This window comes from Falco rusticolus, chromosome 4 (genome assembly GCF_015220075.1).
Source record: "Falco rusticolus isolate bFalRus1 chromosome 4, bFalRus1.pri, whole genome shotgun sequence".
In the NCBI taxonomy this organism is placed as follows: Eukaryota; Metazoa; Chordata; class Aves; order Falconiformes; family Falconidae; genus Falco; species Falco rusticolus.
In genome coordinates, this window is record NC_051190.1 from 4,917,600 (window position 1) to 4,939,083 (window position 21,484).

At 45.8% G+C, this 21,484-nt stretch overlaps 1 protein-coding gene across 4 annotated transcripts in view; it reads left to right on the forward strand.

The window, feature by feature from the left end:
* Window positions 1-21,484, forward strand: part of LOC119147491 (vegetative cell wall protein gp1-like) — a 516,692-nt gene that overhangs the window by 453,837 nt on the left and 41,371 nt on the right. The window lies entirely within an intron of this gene.

Consider the following 21,484-nt stretch of genomic DNA (forward strand, 5'->3'; position numbering starts at 1 on the left):
GCTGATAGTGTTTTTCTGAAAACAAACCCACAGTGACAGGCCCAGAGGGTCCCTCCGAGGAAGCCGGCTGGGAGACCCTCTGGCGGGGCAGCGAGCGGAGCGGGGCCGCGGCCCGACGTCGCCGCTGCGCCCGCACGGACCCGACGCTGGCACCACCGCTCTCGAGCCGCCCCAGAAGCGGGGCTGCGAGCGGGGCCGGCGGCGGGCGGAGGGCGGGGGTCCTGCCGCGTCTGCTCCCTCTGAGTGTCCGGGGCAGGGTGGGCGCTCCCCCCGCCAGCCGCCGCCATCCCTCCGCCTCCATCGCTCGCTGCTTCCCTGTGCGGCAGATACTTCCGTACCCCCTCTGTGCCCGGCAGCCTCCCACCGCGGGCAGCCGGAGGCAGCGGCCGGCCGGGCCCGGGCCGAGCGCGGGGAGACGCGGGCGCCGGTGGGGCGAGCAGCGACCGAGCCCCGCGGGCAGCGCCGGCCCCGCCGCGGCCGCAAACTCTTTGTCAGGGCGACACCTGGCGGGCACGGCGGGAAGGGCAGCCGCGGGCGGGCAGCGGGCGGCGGATAGGAAGCAGCGAGCGGCGGGCAGGGGGTAGGGGGCAGCGGGCAGGGGGCGGCGGGCAGCGCGGGCGGAGAGGGCAGAGCGGGCAGAGCGGAGTGAGCCGGCAGCGCGGGTGCCCCCGGTACCTGCAGGGCGTCCGGGGGCGGCGGGAGTAGCTGCCCCGAGGCTGTTGCAGCCCTAAGTGGAACGCAGCGGGCGCCCAGCACCAGGCACAAGCAGCGGGCCAGCGCACACGACCTATACGCGTGGGTGTAAGGCAGCGTACATTAACGAGAAGTAAATTCAAGGCTTAGGGCTTATCCTCTTTGGGTGGGAGGGAAACCCCCCAGAAAAGGAAAGTGCCATTAAGAGATAGGCAGAAAGGCATTATTCCAATTTGCATTTGTGTATTATCTCCTCAGATCAGCAAGGCACATACTATGTTGATGCTAAAAGTGAGCCCAGCCCCAGGTATCATGCTGGGGCAGGCACCCCGCGCCGTGCACCGGCACCACCACTGCGTGTGTGGGAAACAGGTGTGTAACAACCACAGGATTTTGGCGAACTGGCATACCCCGCACACAACACGCTCCTGCAGCAAACACACACAGAGTTGTGCACCCCACTCTGCTGGGGTAAACAGGCCAGTGGTTTAGGCAAGGTGGGATGGTGCTGCGTGAAGCAATAGCATAGCATAATCGCTATTGGTACTATAAGTAAGCATGGATGTGCTCAGTGCACCATCCTCTTTGCAAAACAAACAGAAGTTTTCTAAGCGTCAGAACATGCCCTGTCATTGCAGCCAGTCACCAAAGCATGTATTTTGCCTGTGTGGATTTGTGAATGAAGGTTTTTATTTTTTGCTCCATATATAGCTCAGTATGATGGTGTCCTGAAGAGCTAGGGCAATCCAGAACAACCACCAAAATACTGCAGGTGTGCAAAAGAGCAGCTGCTGAAGAGGACTAGGGAACACACGGTGGAGGTGAGGTTTGTTGCTTTTTTTGTTGCTTAGTACAGTTGGTCACATTGGTTCAATAGTCCTTGAGCAGAAATGGGCACAGAAAGTCTCAGGAGTCTCATCCTGAAACTAAACCTGCTTTCCAAAGAACAGATGTACCCCCAAAGTGAATCTCTGAACACTAAAATAACTGAGAGGTCATTTTAAATTTGCTTCAGAACCTCAGTCCATATTCCCGACTATGATGATCTGGCACATAAAACACGGTCCAGGAGCTCTTTAGACTTCATTTTCACCTTTTTTTTTTTTTTTTAATTTCTGATGCTGAAGGTAGAGATGTTTTATCTAATTCAACCTCAGCAAGTCAGCTGCTTAACACATGAGGTCAAGGTTGAGCAAATTGGCATCTTAGGGTTCAGTAAGAGCAGAAAATGGCAAAGCCTCCTCAGAAAATTAAGATAAATAATTTACTGGACTAATCAATGAATTTCTCTTACTCTGTTTGTTCCTTAAAATTCGTGACCTATATGTATATGTGAGCGTGTGTGCATGTGTGCGTGCGCATGTGAAGCATACATAAAATAACATTCCTGTGCAGATTACAGAAGGGTAGTTTGTCTTGTTTGGCAAAGTTTCTCAAACATTTTAGTCACTGTTTAAAATGTTGTAGACCTTAAATGGTTCTTCCAGCTATGTGGTGTTTCCAGTGGTCTTTCGTGAGTAATCTTTACCTACCACTTGTTTTACAGTGCATATCTATCCAGCTTCCTTTTTTACATTATGTCTTTATATTTATTACTTTCTAATCTCTGCATAATAAAATCAATATGAGGCATTTTGATACATTATTCTATTTCTTTTAACAGAGTACTTGAATAAGTTATAGGCAAACTGGTAAATGAACACAAAACTTTGAACAACTATTAGAAATCAATGACAGAAAAGCAGGAATCGGGAAATTGCCTGTGGCAATAGAAATGAACTTGAAACCATGCCCTTAAAAGGGTTAAAAAGAAATCCTAGAGCTACTGGTTCATAAGAAAATGTCTGCAGGTGAAAATCCAGCTCTCTGGATTTTTCACTTGGAAGAACTCTATGGTCTCTTTGCAGGAACTTAAGAGGCAGCTTTTGCTACCCGACGAAGCACAGCTGCCTGCATCATGGGAAAGTGGCAGGTCTGCTCCAGACATGTTAGTCTGGTTTTAAGAGAGAGTCCAAGGCAGCTGGAAGAGTTGGGCTCACTCTGCTTTTGGGGAACACGCCTCTGTATGTGGTCAGCAGCCCTTTGAGCAGTCATCAGACAGCCTGGCCAGCCCGGGATGCAGCTCTTGCTCAGCATGGGCTGACAGACAGACCAGGATACTCAGCTGGGTGTTCACAGCAGCACTCTGAGAAATGCAGGAGGTCAGAGCAAGGCAGAGGGTCTCTGCAGGCCTGAAACTACAGGTCCTGTGTACAAGTCTTGAATGCATAGCTCGGGAGAGAACAGCCACCCCATCTCACTGCCCAGCCTGTAGGCAAGCAGACATTTTTTCGCCCACAGTGGAAGAGGAGAAACCTCAAGACACTGTTTCATCCCAGGCTATGGCAGAAGGAGCGTTGGTGGGTGGCAGTTTCTGACTCATGACCCGATCCATGGAGCTCACCTGTCCCTCTTGAGATGCTTGCTGCTACGAGGAAACCTACCCTCGAGCAGAGCGAATAGTTTTATTCCAGATACGATCTATTCGCTCTCACCTTTTACTACCCGTTTCTTTATTTAGCAGCAGCAACTTTCTTCCAAACAAAGACTGGGCCCAAGCTACACCCTTGAGCCATCCATCACTTGTTGCCACAATCGTGTTTCTATTGTTAATTGTTTGTCAGGGTTGCTTTTTGGGGTTAGGCAGCGCAATGATTTAGTATGCTAGCTAATCAGCTCTGAAAAAGTATTCTCAAAATAAATTAGATTTTTTAAAAAAAGCTTGACAAAATCTGTTGGTCTTGATACAATCCTTCTCAGCTCTCTCACAAACCCATGACTGGATCCAATAATTTCCTGTAGTTAAAGAGATTCACTGTGGCTCCTGGTCTTTGCACTGGCATGGGTTAGTGAAGCTAAGGCAGTTTGCAAAGCGCCTGTCTGCTCAGTGTGTGGTTCTGGTCAAAGTTATTAATGTCTCATTTTTCATAAGCATAAAGAAATACAAGAAACATACCCACCTAAAATGAAAAAGAAAGATTGTCTGTCTTTTCTTTCTTTTTTTTTTTTTTTTTTAAGATGGCCTCTGATAACATGAATTCGCAAGGGAGAATGTGGTTAAAAGCCCATTTTGTAACTAGATCCTAGATGCACATACCATCAATACTCCAACTCTGGCTCGCTTTTATCAGGCTAATCATAGCTGCACTGTTTTGTTGTCAAAACATCTCCTGTAGAAGTCAGACTAGAGAGTCCTTTCAATAGCAAAAATGTGAGGTTAATATACCAATGCTCCCTGTGTTAATTATCTCCTACCTCCTAAAAGGGTGTTTTAAAAAATACAATAAATAAATAAATAAACAAACATTTGCAAGACCAGTTAATTTCCTAGGCTCATCTTGGCCCAATCCCCACAATATAGCATATCATCAGCAACCACAGTAACTTCTCAGTTTACAGATGTATTTGTGGGACTGCAAAACGAGCAATAAATAGCCTGCTGCAGAGTTTCTCTCTGCTAGGAGTAAATTATGTAAGGAGCTGCAGCAGGTCAGAGCTCAGGAAGGGTGAGAGCCACCTACCCTGCCTGGCAGGGCTGGCAGCACCGCCGCCACGCTGGGGTGGGTTTCCAGAGTAAGTCTTGTCTGGTTTTCAACGTTTGTGGCAATAAAAAAGTTACACATGCCTTGTTGTGATCAACTGCCTTGTGATTGATGGACTCTGATGCAAACAGGTATCTAGCAAGCTCAGGACAGGGGTCTAAGAAAGCCAGAGGAGGTTTGCACCCTGAGAGGGAAGCTCAGATCCTCAGGTCCCACTGAGATATGCTCCAGGTGGGGCCCATCCAGTCCAGGCAGGTGGTGACCTCAGCAGTTCATGCAAGCCAGGGGGCAGAAGTAGTTTAGGCAAGTACGTGTGTCTGGGAGCTAACTACCTCCAGCTTCATCTAGTTAGTAACTGATGGGCTCAGAGTGCTACAGGAGGTAAGTGAGGAGAGAGGTGAATGACTAGAAGGCAGTACATTTTGGGTAAGGAAAGAGTTGCTCTGTTTGGATGATTTAGGTGTCTACTGGCTACTAAGCGACCTGGAAGATGCAGCTGGTTTGTGCTGATCTGATGTAGAGCTGTCTCTGTGTGAGTACCCAGGCAGGCACGTTTCTGCTGTAGCCTCTACTGGGTCTGCTGGCTTTTGGAGCTGGACACAGCCTGAGGAGCTCAAAAAACAAGGTTTGTGAGTTCGGGGTTTCTCTGGTTTGGGGTTTACTCAGACTTTTTAATCTAAGTACAGATGAAGGAATACTTTATGTTCAAGTCAAAGTAACAGGTTGATGTAGCTGCTATAAGCCTGAATTGGTGAACTCCATCAAGGCCTGTGTTTGGGGAAAAGTTGCAGATTTTGGGCCTCAGAGCTGAGCAAGTATCCCTGTGTGAAGACATGGTCACCCACTCTCTGGAGTGTTAAAAAAAACATAGGCAGGGCTTCAAGTTTGTTCACGTGCTGTTTGAAAACGCCTTGATTCTTTTTGCTGTGCTATCTCTGGGCCTGGGTAACTCGCTGTTGCTGCAGTCTGGGTGGTTTCCCATGCTCCCCTATGCATGTGTGTGCACACACACAACACACAGTTGGGACTGTATTCCAAAATGGGATCAGTCTTAACCCTGCCTCTGGCTGCAGCGTGTGTCCCCCTGGGTACCATTGCAACTGCATGGAGTTTGAACCCTGCCCTTGCTGCGCATACCAGAGGAGGAGCTAATGAGTAATATACACAAAGTAAATTGCTCTCTCAAATAGTAATCCTTAACATCAATAGCAGAATTGGAGAAACAGACCTCTCGTTGTCAGTCATTTTGAGCTAAGTATGTGAATCCCACTGGTCTGCATCTTCTGTTCCCTCAAGCAGTGTGCAAGTGTCACCAGGTGCCCATTGCACATCACACAGAGACCTCCAGTTCTGCAATGACACACTTTCTCTTTTTAGCTTTTGTCCCCTGACGGGTATAAATGCAGCTATTTGTTCACAGGGATGCTACTCATCCAGGCTTTCCCCCCCCCCCCCCCCTTCTCCCTTCCTACACAGCTTCTTTGGGAGACTTTTCTGATTCCACCCCGTAACATGTTACTTGTTACAACCACACTGGGGAATATGTTGCATTTGCAAAAAATAGTAGTCCTCAGTTATCACAACATGCGCTTAAGAAAATATTTTTTTTAAAAAAAAAAAGCCCTGACATTTCCTTTACACGTTTATTAATGGACACAGAGGTGAAAAGATGAACTGTCAAAGCAGATTATTTGTTGCCAAAGAAAGGTCTTAAACACCATGGATCTGATCCAGCAAATATGACACCGTCTTCCAGGCAGCGTAAGGACTAGAGAGCTACAGATGCTGTTAAAAGAATGTATTTCCAAAGCCATTGGGTTTTCCCCAAGTCTATAGAGAGATGGACTAGAGACAGCACACACTGAGGGAAGGCAGCTGGGTTGCAAAACTGGGTGTGAAACACGCATTTTTGCTAGCCATGGCCAGCTGGTGTTGCATAGAGAAGTCCCGCTGACGGTGTATCTTTTGGTGACCAAACCTGCTGGGTACCAATGATTTGTCACAGAACAGGCTGAACTCTGAGCCACTCACAGCACCGGGGCAGCGAGTGAGGAGAAGGATGAAGCAGAGCTGTGCTTGGCAGTGGTCGCTGCAAAAGTACCGTGAGCTCTTTGTTGGACACATGGACTGCGAGCATGGTGATGGGCAGAGCAGATAGCATGTGTGGCTGGGTGGAGAACAGCAGCATGGACAGCAAGGGTGTTGTCTATTCCCTGAATGTGTGCAGGGCGGAGTCACAAAATTGTGTATGGGAAGGGGTAACAAATAGCATGAGGAAATCATGTGGAGATCAGGGGAAGCAAACTTGTGTTCATGGCAGGAAGGAGAGAAAGGGTGGAGAAAGTGGAATGATGGGGAGGAAGGCACAGAAAGACGCAGGTCTACTTTTTGTTCTGACGAAGGCTGACCTTGGACTAATGCATATTTACAAACCTGACAATCAGCAGAAGGCATGTTGAGGCTGTTACTACTATTGTTAATATTAATATAGCTATAATTATAGCTATAGTTAAAATGATAGGACTCAAAACCTGCCTTTTTCAAAACAGAAGCTTCCCCTTTTTTCCCTCTATTCACAGATTTGAGATGCACTTTTACAAGGCTGATGTCAAGGTGTCACTAGAAATGCACAAGGCCACAGTGATATCATGGTGTGAGAGAGAGTTATGGGCAAGGCACATAAACTTCATGAAATATTGTAATTATTTTCCCTCCCTTTTTAGCCATTGCCTAAACTGCAACCATAAAACTGATCTTAAAATAGCACTGCAGGTGAAAAAAAAAAAAAAACATAAACCAAAAGGAAAAGTACTGAACTAGATTTTGTTTTCCAGCCAAGTTTGATCAAACAGCCTTTGCTAATAGGAGAGCTTTGGGGGAATTCTGTGAACTCTAGGAAAGGGTATTGTATTGCAGATATCAGGGCTCTTATCAATAATTTCCTATCTCCTTCAAAGCCAGGAACTTTTCCCTATCTACCTAACCAGAGACATATTTTATGTCAAGATGTAAAGCAAAATAGGCTTGCATTCAATATTTAGTTTAAAGTTATGTAAACAACATTAACTGATCTGTCAAAAATGCGTTCATTGAAAACATTTGACTAAGCTAATTTGCGTTTTTGGGGAGATTGCTTGCACAGACACTTAAAACATACATTTACTGTGGGCCTGGCAATGTCTTCAGTGAGCCACGCAGCCCTCCAGTTACACATTTCCAAGCACTAATTGTGGAATAAATAAATTAAAAGTATCAAGCATATAATTGTAAACTGTTGGGGGTCTAACAACATAGAAGACACGATGATCGGGTCTTAGCATGTACTCTGTACAGTTGAGAAGGTGTGACATGGATGCAAACCAGCACCAGGCCATGAGGGCTAGGGGTTGTCTGGCAGGGGTCTGGGCCAGGGTTTTGGTGATCATTCTGGCCTCGTGGACTTCAGCAGAGCTTGCTGCCTTAAGCCAGATGAACAGACCCGGCATTAGGAAACTAGAAGTTTCTTTGTGCTGCATTAGCAGCACTGCCCCTGCCCTCCTGCTGCAGCTCCTGTGCGGCCACTCAGATGTCACCGAGGCTGGAGCTAGAGATGGGGTCATCACTCTGACGGTGAGGACACTCAGCAGCTGAATTATCAGGTCTAGTGTCCATCTGCCAAAATTAATTTTTCTAATAAGCTTCATGTGTTGGTCCAAGACTGCCATGTAGTCACAGGGGATAAGCAGAATATTTGGTGCCTGTTCTCCAAGCTAGGTGGGACTTCCAGACGTAACCCTTAACTTGTGGTTCAGGTTAAAATGGCTTTCCAGCTATGTTCTCGCTGGGCTGGTTCAGGTGAGTGCTCTTGTCAGTAAGGGAGTTTGCTGTGCTGCTCATCAGAAGGGAAAGCCTGAAAAGACACCAAGAAATTCAGCCTTTACTGGAGTGTTCCTGGGAAGCCTGTGGGAGCCGTGGCCAGGGGGTCTGTAAGTGCACACACAAACCCTTTCGATATCTCAGAAGTGTCTACTCTAGTGAAATTATTTTCTTGTGTATGAGAAAGTAAGGGCTGTTTGGAAGGCGTCAGCACTGTACCTGAACTGAGCAGAGGGCACAGACTGAAAAGATTCCTGGGGGGATTTCTATGTTTGATAATGGATGTGTGGTGAGAGAAAACTGGTAATTCCATCTTTCACAGATCACTGTGTTTTGCAAGCCAGGGCTTCTTGATAGTGATATAGATATATATAGATATAGATACCTGCCTATTCAGTAGGTTGCCTTTCTGCCGTATCATCTACAAATGCAGAATAAAAAGGGTCCCATCCCTAAAAAAACATTATTCTGTAAGTTGACGATAAGGGTGCAAGACACAAGAGTAAAGAGGGAGCCATGGCTATCAGCATGGTGAGCAGCTGCTGTGGCCGTAGGAGAAGAATGCTTTTGCAAGTAGTCATAGGGAGCTCCACATGGGAATTCAGCACCCAGGAAGAAGAAGAAGAACACTTCCCTGGAAATAAGAGAGAGGGGATAAAGGCCATTGTAGCAGACTAGCCATAGAGCAGTTTCTTATTGGTAAATATGTCATGAAGGGCCTTGAAAGCAAAGTCTGGTGACTTACACTTGATGCTAAAGAGGAGGCGTCAGAAGAGGGACACAAAAGGAGGGAGCGTATGTCAAAATGCTGGTGACAAACTGACTCGGGCAGTGCTGGCCTGCTGTGAGCAGAGCAAGAGGAAAACTGGCGGTCTGTTAAGATCTGTCAGATGGTGGGATTCAACTGAGGGGGTCACTGGGAAAGGCTGTCAGTTCTCAGGACCCAAAGCAGAAAAACTTCAAGTATTAAAACTCATTTGAAGGAGAGGATTCATAAACTGGGTGTTAGGAGAGAGACTGGAGGTTCTGGTGGGCTGCGGGGTGACTGACACACGTCACCTGGTCAGTAACAAAGGAAAGTGAGGTTATATGGAGGTGTGGGCAGGAGCTTTGCTTTAGCCTGGGAGAACCCCAGTTAAAAGTAGAGCTAAATAAGAGATGACCTTACAGAAAGATCTTTCTTTTTTATTATTTACTTTTTATTTGGATAGAAGGGACAGGTCTTGAGCTGAGCAGTGAAACAGGAGCTACCTCTGCAGAGGCAGCCACTGAGTTTGTGCAGAGATGAGTTTGGGTTTTTTGTCTTGTTTGGTGGTTGGTTTTCTCCTGGAAATGAGATGGTAGGAGAAAAGACACCAAGACCTTTCCAAGGCTAGTAAAGAAGTCTACTTAGCAAATGTGCTGAGTGAGTGACAGGAGGCAGAGGATGAGGGTTGCTGAATCCAGAGAACAAGATCTCAAGAAGAGTGTGGTCAACAGTGCTAAAAGTAAAGAAGAAAGATAAAGATGAAGTGTGTGACTGAAATCTTGGTAAGAAGAAGATATGAGAGACCTCGACCGGAGAAGTTTCAGTAGGATGTGGGGAACAGAAACTGTTAGGAGGAACACCAGGATACTACAAACAGCAAGGAGCTATGGAATGCAACAGTGTCTGGAAGGACAAGAGGGAAAGCAAGGGTGTTTGGGCAACACCTTTAAGAAAGGAGATGCTGAAGTATGTTAGTGAAGGGGAAACTGAAGAACTCAAGGTTAAATGAGGAGAGTTAAGTGCAGTTAGAATTAAAAGGGATGAAAGAAACTGAGATGGAGATGCCATTGGAAGGGAGAACAGGCCAGTGCCCTACCAGAGAGATGAGGAAAACCAGCCAGCTCATATTTCCAGGGAGAACAGAGGAACCAGGAGATGACAGTAGCTGAGGAGTGAGAAGTTGAGCCAGAGTTGCAGATATACTTCTTTAGATTCAGCTGTATCTTACAGCTACTTAGCTGGGAAGGTGACGGTACAGAGAGGTAGAATGAATTTGCTGCTATGTTAATAGCTTCAGGGGGGAAAAAAACCAAAAAGTGAAATTAAGTCAGTAGGCCAGACTCTGGGAAGGCAGTCTAGACCGGACTGAAATGAAGCTTGAAAGCAAATGAGCAATTTTCAAATTGAGAAAAGGACAGAGAGGAGAGGTCTGCAAACAGAGGAGGAAAGAAAAACTAATTGAATTATCCGGATGAGCAGTGACTAGAGGGGAAATCTGCACAGTGGAGAGGTGAGGAAGAGCAGTACTAGGTGAAAACCATAGCAGATTAACCATTTCAGAGTGACTGAGAGAGTCAAATAAGAGCTGCACATCAACTGAAGGCACAAGGATATGGAGATGACAATGCAAGGAATTGGTTGGATTGTCCTGTCACAACCTGACACCACCAAGAGCAGATGTGGGAATCTGGGAACAGGAGAAAGAGCTTTGGATCAAGCATGGAGAAGGAGGAGGATGGGGAGAGGCTGGGCAAGAGAAAGGGCTTGGAAGCAGCAAGAACAGGAGGGATCCTCAAGCATTTGCACTGTGTCTGCTCCTGATCCAGGAAGCTCAGAGAAAGGAAGATGCCTAGAAGAGGGAGAGAGCCCAGGTGAGGGGTCCCAATAGTTGGAGGAGCTGTGGGTGCCTAGGCTGTGCACGCAGAGCCCAGGAACAGCTGGGAGGGCACTGAAAAACAGCTGGAGGTGAGGGGTGAGTGTAGCTGGGTGGAGAGGGTGATACACCAGGAGAGCAGGGACTCCATCCAGAGTTGTCAAAGGAAGGGATGAGGAGCATGGTGGGAAGAGGATAGGCTTGGCATGGAAAATGGGAGGGCATAAGGAAGATAACAGGGCCAGATGCTGCTATGAACAAAGGGTGAGGTCAGAGCAATGGCCGAGTGGCACAGATGCATGTACAAAAACAGAAAACAAGAGGCAGCTCCTGCCTGTGGTTTCTAGGTATGGCGTTTGGCTGCCTGCAATCAAAAGTGATTGATTACAGAATTAGGCTTGTGCTATTTTGGCCCTGTGACTTCAGATGCTGTAATCTAAGCCCACTGTGTGCTTATCCTTGCAGCAAGGATGACTCTTTAGGCATAGGGATGCTTTGGGGGAGAGATGTCAGAAAGCTTTTCCCCAAACCACGTTTGTAATCCTGCCACTCCTCTCATCAGTCATCAAGCTAATATAAAGCTGGCAGTGTGCTTCCTGTTAGAGTGTTGTGAATTTTCAAAGGCAAAGTGCACTATTGTTTAATAGCCAATTATTCACTGGCATTGATAAACAGGCTCTGCTTGCGATTACTGCAGCAATTACTCACTCTCCTAATTTAGACATGAGGAAAAATTAATTCAAGCTTCCAGTTGATCATTTATATCTTTGGCTTTTGTAATACACATCACAGCACACTGAAAACAACTCCACCATAAAGGAAACTGATCTGTTCAAATTGATAACGTGTTTTACTCTCATTCTGCCACTGAAAGAGGCATAACTGAGTCCAAACAGAGGGGCTGTGGCTGAAGGTGGGGTTTTTTTATGTTTTGGGGACATAAAAATATGAAAATAGTTTTGATAAACCTTAAATTAAAAACAGAGGAGAGGGATGTTACTGTGGTCAGAAGGGAACCCCATGTACAGCTAAACAAACAAATAAAATAGTAGGATGTTTAAGTAATTTGACCTCACCTTACCCCCAGACCACCCTTCAAGTGCTGATGGACCCATCTCCAAACAACAGACGTCCAAGACATTCAGGGAAGGCTTGTGGGGTTAGGAATGAGAGGATGACGGCTGTCTAGTTCAGCAGGAAGAGGGGTGGCAGAGGTATACAAAACTCTTGACAGTTTTAGTAAGGGTAAGTTGCAACCATCTTATTTACTCTTTCTCATAAGTCAGGAGCAGTGAGCTAGAAAGGCATACACGTAACAGTAGAACAGGGAAATACTATTATTGTTGTTGTTATGATTATTACAGTTAATTCACAAATTGCAAAGAGTGCAAGAGTTCTGTGATAACTGTAAGCTCGAGCCCTCAAGATCTGACTGAAAGAGCAGCACCTGAGAAGCACCTTCTCCAGGTTTTCTCTCTCCCCTTGGCTATCTCTGCCTTCGCTGCTGGCAGCTGTTCAGCTGGGCTCAGGGAAGAGCAGGAAGAGCCTTTCCTCAGCCACCGCGGGTCTGACAGCACATTCCTCGTAAGCGCCGGTTCTGTGCGAGGTAGAACCTCTTCCGTGTCTCGTGAGGAACGTGCACACAGCAACCGTGGCCACCGAAGCAGGGTACGGATTGCCTGCAGTTTTGTCTTCCAAATTCTGGTTTGTTTACCCCAAATGGTGTCACCGCAGTGAGCTTTTCTGTTCACGTGCAGTACAGACCTGGAGTGACCCCCGATGGGTATTTTGCTCCAGCTCTTGCCCGAGAAGTGCCTGCCAGGCGTCTGCCAGGTGGCGTTTGCAGAAGTAACACCACTGCTTTTGCCAGCCCAGGAGGTGGATGGGGGCAAAGCACAGGCAAGGCTGTGGCAGCTCTGATGTTCAAAGCAGACCTGAGGGAGATAACTGCTTGGAAAACTGAAAGGCAGCAAAATATTGTCTCCTCTCGGAGATCAGCTCTGATTGATGACATAGCAGCTACGAGCATTTAGCTGAGCTGCTAGGCAAGTTTAGCCAAGGCTGAACACAAGGTTGGCTCACTAACAAAAAATTGAATATTGTTTCAACTGGGAGACAGAACCAGGCCTTTACTTTTTCCTCCTTTGGTGCAGTGAGTGCTTGATTAGCAACAGACCGTTTTTACTAATGATTTCTCTGGACAGGATATCTGCCTGCCCCTGCCCCCCGCTCTGCATGAGCTGGAGGTGCTGCTGTCTCTTCCCACCTCTGGCAGGAGGTCGTGTCCTGTCTCCCTCACTGCCACCGTGACTCTGCCTGTCTTTGGGATGCTTGAAGCTTCTCTGTGCAGTTTAAGTGCCCCACAAGCAGAGCTATCCCGACTTCTTCAGGAGGCGCTAATGCTCCAGAAGCCAAGCAGCAGGGTGGGCACACCAGCCGGCCTGGGCTAGGGAGGAAGGGGGACACTGCTCTGGGGAGGCTGGGGGGGTTGCCTCCAGAGACAGGGAATGGGCAGAGCACCGCAGTTAATGGGCGTTGCTGGCTGCAAACCCTATGCCTGCACATTGCAGTTGTATTTGACACAGCCATGGGACATGCATGCACGCCAGAGGTGCAGGCAGAGGCTGCAGCACCCTGAGGCTCCTGGGTTTGGTGTCTGCTGCAGGTGTGGAGCAATTGTAAAGCTCCGACTGTTACAACTGGGCTGATCGGAGGAAAGAAAAGAAAACTATCATTTGGACTTCGTCTTATCTGAGACTATCATGCACGCTCAGGAACTGTGTAATTCAGTTGCCCTGCTTAGCCAAAAGCTAAATAGCTGCTAAAGTTTATTTCCTGTCTTTATAGCAACTGTCTGTCCCTTTATTTATTTTCACTGAAAGCTACTGGTGTGCTAAAAATAATTTTTGGAGCCATTCTTGTGGCAGATTATATAACAATCGCAGTCTGAAGTCAGCGTAGTTGGGAAGTGAAGGATGCCTCCTTGGCCAATCTCTTCTTACGAACTTCCATAATTTTTATTTTTATGTTTTGTGCTAAAGCATTTTCTGTCCCTCGCAGTTGAGAAGAGCTGACGGCTCGCATTGTTGTTACCTTGAAAGGGCAGTTATCATGGCTAATCCACCCTCCAAGGTTTTTCCTCAGGATAATTATTGTTTCAGTGATTCATCTTGCAGACCCTGCCCTTCCTTATTCACACAAAATATCCTACTCCCTGCAATATTTCTGGGTCAGGCTCGTGCCACACATGTGATTTCCTCTTGGGCACGCAGACAAGACAAGATGGATTTAAAGGTCAGTCACTGCTGAGCAGGCCAGCCTCGGCGTGCTACACAGGCAGCTTGGTGTGTCCCCTACGGGACATGATCAGACGGGGCAGGGTTTGCAGGGGTGGCAAAGTAGAGTTCACTCGCGTTTTCTGTGGGGCGGGGGAACAGTGCCTCTGTTGTTATGCTGGAAAATTTCACTGCTCCTGTCTTCAGTGGAAAACATTATCACCAGCACATCCTGGCATGTAATTTTGCCTCATTTATTATTGTCTAGTGTTGGCTTCATGCTTATGGTGCATTTCTAAGGTACTTAGAGAGGGTTGTGGTTTTTCAAGGAAACATAACTCATGGGGTTCAGGGGAGGGAGAATCCTGAAAGTTTTTGGCACAAATTGAGTCAAATTTTACTGAACATGAAAAATACAACCTGTGCAGGCTTTAACATGAGTTCCGCACGGCCCAGAGGCTGCAGGGAAGGGAGTATGCCCAACAGGCAGGATTACCACTCAGGAGACCTGGGCTCTGCTTCTCCTGCCAACCTGCTTGTCAGGGTCTGTTCGTACATCCTGTGCTCCCCAGTTTGGGTGCAAACCACCACATCTTGTAGCGGGCAGATGTTGCCCAACAGCTGTAGCTGTCTAATCTCAGGTTCCTTCTCAGGATACAGAAGCTGGATGAAACCCAGTGATGCCACCAAAAAGGCAGATCAGAAGCCTGCTTTGGGTTTGTTTGGGAGGTTTTTTTCCTTCCTTTAACCTTGGTGTTTGTGCTAGAGAGATGGGCTCACAGCTCATCAGCTTGCTGGGTGACGCTCCTTGATGGTGTGCCACAGCAGAAGGGGGTGGGAGTACCATCAGAGGGAGACGGCAAACCCCTTACCAGGAGGTTCCACCATGCTTTCCTTTGTGAGGCCCCTGGCACCAGCCATTTCCCAGCAGACCAGAGCCAGCACCTGCCCTTGCTGCTGAGCTGGGAAGTACCACAACACCTTCCAGTGCAGGACTGAACTCAGGGTGCCCCCAGCTTTGCCGCCTCCCCTCGCCGTGCTGAAACAGCCACCCCACGGCTCCACCATCCTGCTGGCTGCAAGATCACTGTAAAATGCAGCTACCACATCTCTCATCTCAGAGGCATTGCACCCTAACTGGTGAGATCAGTAAGGCAGCTTCACATCCTACCTTCCAGGTGGGATGGGAAATGCATATTAGCACATATTAGGGTCATTTTAAGTAATGCTGCTTTTAGCCAAGACCAGCAGAACCTGATGACAATTTTGAGGCAACCTGCTTCGAACCAGGTTTACTCAATTATATTTAGGTGCTTTGGAGGAAATCAGTCTTTGGTAAAGCCCCTCTAGGGACAGAGGAAATAGGGGAGAAAAACATAAGCTTCAGACTTCATTTCTTTGTTCACTGCGTGTGTAAGATGAAGGTGACAACAGTTACAACTGGTCCTGCTACCCTTTCAAGGGGTGTGAGTTAGCTGTAGCCAGTTCACAATACAGCAACATGCTTGCTAGTACAGTGAGGAACTGGGGTGTTACTAAACCCGCTGCTTCTGCTCTAGTGGCCTGGCCAGCTGAGCTGGCCCTTTGCTCGCGCCAGAGAGCTCCTTACAGACTCTGAGCACCTGCAAAGTCATCACACTCCTGGGGCTGGGATGCTTGCTGCTGGGGTGTCTCTGGTAGCACAAAGCTGTGCCCACACCGGTTGCCTTCAGCATGTGCCTGTTCCGTCTCCTTTAGCCAAATTCATCCAGTGAATTGTATTGTATTTTACCAAATTCACCCAGTGATTTGGCAGTGTATTTTATTGTCACTGTATCAGTATAGCACACAGCAGAATGCTCTTCCTGTGAACCTTTCACATCCAGGTGGAGCACAATACCTGTCTCCAAACACGGGTGTGTAACTTTCGGTATCAAGAAATGACAACCAGCACACTCAGTGTTACACACACAAAGTGAAAACTTGCACATGTACCAGCCAAAACAAATTGGGAACTTGTCCCTCAGGGGGTCTGAGGAGCTGTCCTGCAGCCACTACCAGCAAGTAAATCGTGGGAGGTACAAAAAACCCCAAACTGTTGTGTGAGGTGCTGTACCTAATGACCAGTGGTCAGTTAACGGGATCTTTATGGGACAGAAGTGGTTTTTTGTGACTGATGTTACTACTTTCGACACCAAATCAATTTTATAGATGATGGTAGTCTTACTACCCTTCATTGCACAGTATATAGTTACGATACCTTTCATTTAAAAAAAAAAAAAAAAAAAGTGGTATAGTGGGTTTTATTCTCATGTTTCCATTAAAAAGTTAACATAAACAGTGACCACAATGATTTGTTTTGAAAACTCACAAACCTACACTTACATTTACGGTTTCTTTGAATGTGTAACACCAATGGTTCAAAGAGCTGGGGCTGTAGTGGCAGAACAGAGATCCAATCTGTTACTGCTTCCTTGACAGCAAAAGATGTCAGATGCTTGAATTGGCTTCAGCATTTCTAAAATCCTTTTTTTTTTTTTTTTTTTTTTTTGGCACAAGAGCTCTGGAGCAACACTTCAGAGAACAGTTCCCTGGGTGAGTAAGGCTGCTTTTGATGCCCAAAGTATCACAATTGGGTTGGTTTGGTTTTACAATGCTAAAATGACAACACGTTGTACAGGTACGTCTTGTATGGGTTTGCTTAGGTTTTTACTACTGTACTACGAAAACACCCAAGTAGTGTCCCTGCTAGCAGGCTGGTGACTGGACAGGCACACAAGATACCCAAGCAGTAACAGATCCAGTAAAGGTTGTGTCCAGGAAAGCATCTAAAAATCTGAGGGAAGGGATGGGTATATTCACCACGCTTTAGGCTTAGGTACTAGAGAAAACAGTTTTGTTTGGTTACTTGTCTCATGGTGGGTAACAGTTTTCAAAATGTCTAGTTGGAAGTAATTGAGTTTTAAGTTCTCAAAGATGCATATTAAAAGAAGCTGCCTATTAATCTCATGTTAGGAATCAGATACAACATTTTGAAAGATTTGTATACAGCTGTCACATGAAGTAACAATGCAAATCCATGTCTGGTTTCTTGTAAAAGCTTTGCTGACCATAAGCAGAAATGTGGAAACTCAACAAATCACCTCTGGAAAAAATGGCATTTGTGCATTATATTCTCAGAAGGCTAAAAATAGAGCTCTGTTTGTTTTTCTTCATGAAGTGGCTAACTGTAACACTCCCTTACCAACCCTAAAAAAGAATTTACATAAAAGATGGTGACGCAGAACCTTATCTCATTAGGTCATCTACGGTGGTGAAGGAATGGCGTAATTTTTAAAGTCTTTTTCCCATCTTGCCTGACCATGAACTGATTTGAGAAAATATTTAGGTGCCTATCTGCACACCAACCTGTTATCTATTAATATTGCAAATCTGTTTCTTGAACCTACAGTAAGATCTCAATTGTTAATCATCCATAACATAACGCTCTAAGAGGGAAACTTTCACACATGCTGTCATTTGATAATACTTAGTAATATGCTGTCTAAAGGGCATGGTATTTTTCTGGGTGTAGTGAGCTCCACATCTTTAAACAGTTTGCTGTACAGAGCTTGTACAGAATCAAACCTTTCAGTTCTATTTAATTAGATTTTGTTTTCTAACTCTTATTTTATTGTAGGTAAAACAATTGTCATGGTTTATCTGCCCGACAATGAACATGTTTGGTGCTGGAAAGTTAATGTCTGTTACCTGAACTGCAGCTACTGATGGTACAGTTACAGCCTGGAATGGGCAAGAGGTGAGAAAATACATGAGTTCACCCATTTTTCTCTTCCCTTAAAAATTATATTTGTGGGCCAAATCTCTCCTGCAATACTTAGACCTTCAATATTTATGCCTTCTGCTTTGTTTCTTACAGAATTCTACTCCACTTGGGAAACAACTATTGTGATCTGAGAACATTAGCTTTCAGCTGATAGTATTTCACATGCTAAACTCTTCCCAATTCAGATATAACGAACTCTGCTATAAACCCAGATGGCATGGGATAGTTGTATGAAAGCATGTAAAGGTACCAGTCACCCAGTTTCTCTGAAGTCTACATATAATGAAATATTCTCTCTTACACAGAAATCTGTAGATATTTGGGTTGCAAATCACCTTCCCCACCCCCCCCAGCCTAATCTAAAACACTGTAGAAAAAGATGGTGCCTCAAGGATGTACAACTATTTCACTGTTTCTTGATCTGTCTCAAAATAAAGACAGAAAGGAACAGAGAGATAGAGCAGTTTGTATGGCAAATCACCTTTTTCTTCTGCTGTTGAAGGCTTCGCACAGGAGAGGTCTAGTAGTTATCTAGTCACAGAATTTGAACCGACTCTAAAAGCACCATTTATTGTTGCTGATTTTGATGGAGGAAACTCTTTGGACTGGAGAGAGATGAGAATACACAGTGATCAACCCAATCCTGCTATCCACCAAGTGAAACACTGTGTTCAGTATCAAATTTACTGATTTTTAATTTTTTTTATTTTTGGAAATCAGTTCATGAACACTGGCATTCACACTAGTCACCTTAAATGTAATAAACACTATTCAAGAGCAGCTTAGATTTGGCTACCATCACAGCTGCATGTAAATGCAGTCTTAAAATACCTGGGATATCTGTCTGTGAGTTAACAGTGAGATGAATTGGCAGAGAAAGTAGAAAGCTGTGTGCACAGCTGTGCTACATGTGGATCCAGAAATGGACTCTGAATTTCACAGGACCATGGTGCTGCTCCAGAAGCCAAAGGAAAGGGATTAGAGGGGGACGGGGGAGGGAATTTTAGTTTCTATGTTTAAAGAGAAGTTGACAGAAAAACCCCTACTTGAAATACAACAATTTGCGGTCACTGAATGTGATCTGAAGGGCAAGCAATAAAGTGGACATTCTTTCTTTAACAAGGTAATCTTTAGAAGGAACTTCTTGGCTGCATTTCAGGATTTCTGAAACACAAAGGAGTGTGCTGAGTCACGGCAATCCAGTGGGGACACGGGTCCAACCAGGGCTGACATGCGAAACAGAAAACAGGTATTTTATTCACAGTAAAAACTTCATCAGACACCCAAGAATTATTTTCCACATGTCTTTGAGAATTTCATATGGTCTAATTGACTTCAATATGAATAAAACTATATTGTAATAATTAACCCTCTATTAGATGCTTAGTAACTGGCAATGTACTATTCTTGGTTAGGGTGAGCAGATATGGTCAGGCTCCCCAGAGGAAATGCTACATTTGAAAGTCACAGCATCCCAGACTGGTCAGGGCTGGAAGGGATCCCTGGAGCGCACCCAGTCCAACCCCTGCTAAAGCTGGTTCACCCAGAGCAGGTTGCACAGGGTCATGTCCAGGTGGGTCCAGAGCAGGACACCCCACAGCCTCGCTGGGCAGCCTGTGCCAGGGCTCTGTCACCCTGAGTAAAGATGTTTTTCCTCACATTCAGCTGGAACTGCCTGTGCTTCAGTTGGCGCCTGTTGTCCCTTGTCCTGTCACTGGTCACCACTGAAGAGCCTGGCCCCGTCCTCCCCAGTGCTTGCCCTTAAGTTATCTGTGGGCATGGGTCAGGTCCCCTCTCAGCCTTCTCTTCTTCGGGCTAAACAGGCCCAGCTCTCTCGGCCTTCCCTCGGAAGGAGATGCTCCCGTCCCCTCATCATCCTCGCAGCACGGGCGAGCATGATGCAGCCTGGAGGGTCGCTCTGCAGAACAGCTTCCATTTTTCACATCACCACCTTCATGCAGCCTGGGCTACCCACTCAGGGAACAACAAGCCTTCCCTAGCTGTAGCAGGTGTGAAAAAACCAAAAAATTTACTAACCATTAATCTCTTATCTAATAATTATCTCAATATGTTGATTCACACAATAATGTGTTAGCTGTTCACTTTATTTCAATCATTTGTGTAAAAAATGTACTTGGGATCAAAGTGAAATCCTGCCCTGACATTAAGGGAAGGATTTCCATTGACTTCAGCTGAAACAGGGTTTAAACGTTTTAAACATGCCTGTTCCTGTCAAAGGACAGCTTTCCAGAGCTGCTCGTTGGCAATCCAGCCATTTCAAGTATCTTCACAATAGTTTTACACAGTTTGTTGCAAATTTTTGTGAGCTAGCTGAAACTTTTTAACAGCAAGAATCATTACTTTCTAACAAGAATCTTATTTCCTGCATTTGCATCCTTCAAATACCCATACTCTATAGTTCTTTCACACTATTTATTTATTCGTTATTCTCATGCCTAATGCTCCAACATTTCTACCCACCTTTTGTTTTTTTTCCATTGGTTTGAATAGGTTTGACCTACCTCTTTCACCTGTTAAAGCACCAGAAATACCATATATGAATGGGTGGTAGACTGTAGTATCAGAATGGCATCGCCGGTGTTACTTGCAGTAAGGACAAAAGCAGGATGGTGTGAGCAGGGAACAGTAGAAATACTGTTCTGTTTCCCTCTGCCACCGCCGGGACAGAGAGAGATTAGCCAGATGTGTTGACTTTGCTTATTTGCGCTGCAGTGGTAGCGCTCACTGCTGGCTCTCCTGGACTCTCCACAGTAGCTGCACTTAACTTGAAACAGTAACAGGAAAAGGAAATGTACTGCATTTGTTCAAAACTGAGGAAAACTTGCTTTGTCCTGTCTGTCCCGTGCATCGCCTCTTTCATTACAGCATGCACTATAAGGCATCTGGGGCAGTATATGCCAGCTGAAAAAATGATTGGGACGGCATTACATCAGCCTCTAAAAACAGCTCCAGTCATACTAATTTTTTTTTTTGTGAAATAAGTATTGAGCAGAGTCTTTGTGCTTGTTTTGGCATAAGATTTATGTTTTATGTACCAGGTCCTGATAGCATCAGTCACGGCTTAATTGGGGAGAATATTAGTAACAAGTATTAGCTCTTTGACATTGTAAAGATTTATTTTTGTAGGAACTGCGAAGTTCAAACTACACTTCTTTTTCTTCCTTATCCCTCTTCATTTTAGGGAGCTACTGCAGTAGTAGCCACTTACGCACTGAAGATTCCAGATGTGAATCAGGTTTCCTGTGTAACGGCATTTTGTGATGCTAGGATTGATTTACTACTCCTCGTTACTTTCACCTAGCAATTTACGCATAGCTGTTGGGAGTACTGAGACCACAGGCATCTCCAAAGGTAATGTATTAAAGGATGTAAAAAATAATGTATACAGGGAGTAGTAAACGCCCTCACAGAACTGGGACTTGAAATGGCATGATTTGATCATTCACTCTGGTATTATGGCATTCTGGGTTTAACTAATCAGCTCAACATCATTGATATAGGAGAGTTTTAGTGTCAAAGGAAGTATTTTTGCTGGTAACATTCTTCTATTTCAGAAAGGACCTTTTCAGCCACCAAAAATACAGTCCTTAGTAGCTCTACATGACTTGTAGTAACTTTATTTTGAAGATCGCT